The sequence below is a fragment of the Larimichthys crocea genome, unplaced genomic scaffold (genome assembly GCF_000972845.2).
Source record: "Larimichthys crocea isolate SSNF unplaced genomic scaffold, L_crocea_2.0 scaffold33, whole genome shotgun sequence".
In the NCBI taxonomy this organism is placed as follows: domain Eukaryota; kingdom Metazoa; phylum Chordata; class Actinopteri; family Sciaenidae; genus Larimichthys; species Larimichthys crocea.
This window is the reverse complement of record NW_020854355.1, coordinates 656911-657722: the sequence shown is the minus strand read 5'-3', so window position 1 is coordinate 657722 and position 812 is coordinate 656911.

The following is an 812-nucleotide window of genomic DNA, read 5'->3' as shown; positions in this document are numbered from 1 at the left end:
AGGAAGGAGATAGAAGGGATGAGATGACGGGGCTTGATTTTGCCGAGAAAGCATGGTTATAACAAGATAGGGCGAGGTCCTGACATTTGATGGCGGGGGCCGGCGGGTGCTGCGTTAGAGCTAGTGGCCGCGTGTACGGCCGGGACTGCGCGCCGGTCCCGATAGTCCTGTATCATTGATGAAGTTCTTATGCGGCGCTGAAGTGAGTATCCATCGCCTTCCTACCCCTCCCCCACCACCCCCTCATTTCGTCAACATCCTTTCGTCCCCTACGCTTCTGCTGCTGCTCCTCCCTCTTCTTCTCCTCCTCTTCCTTCATGTCCTTCCTCCGACTATGCCTATTATGATTACTCCTCCTACGACGACGATGATGAGTACGATGACGCTGACGATGGATGATGTTGGACGACAAACGACAGATATGACGACGATGACATGATGATGATGACGACGACTTGATGATGACGAATGAGATGACGACGACGACGATACTGAACGACGATGATGATGAACGACGACGCGACGACGAGACGATGATGATGACGACGACGCCAACGACGACAGGAACACAATGAGAGATGACGAGGATGATGTTGACGACAAGCGACGAGATGAAAACGACGACGGTCGGCGATGATGACGAGCGACGAGATGATGATGACGACGACGTGATGGCGATTGACGACGATGACGAGACGACGAGGATGACGGATGAATGGTTGGAATGTGTGTGTGGGAGAAAATGGCGAAGAACGGAACGACGACGATGATGAGATGATGACGGACGGACGGAGAGACCGGATGGGCGAACG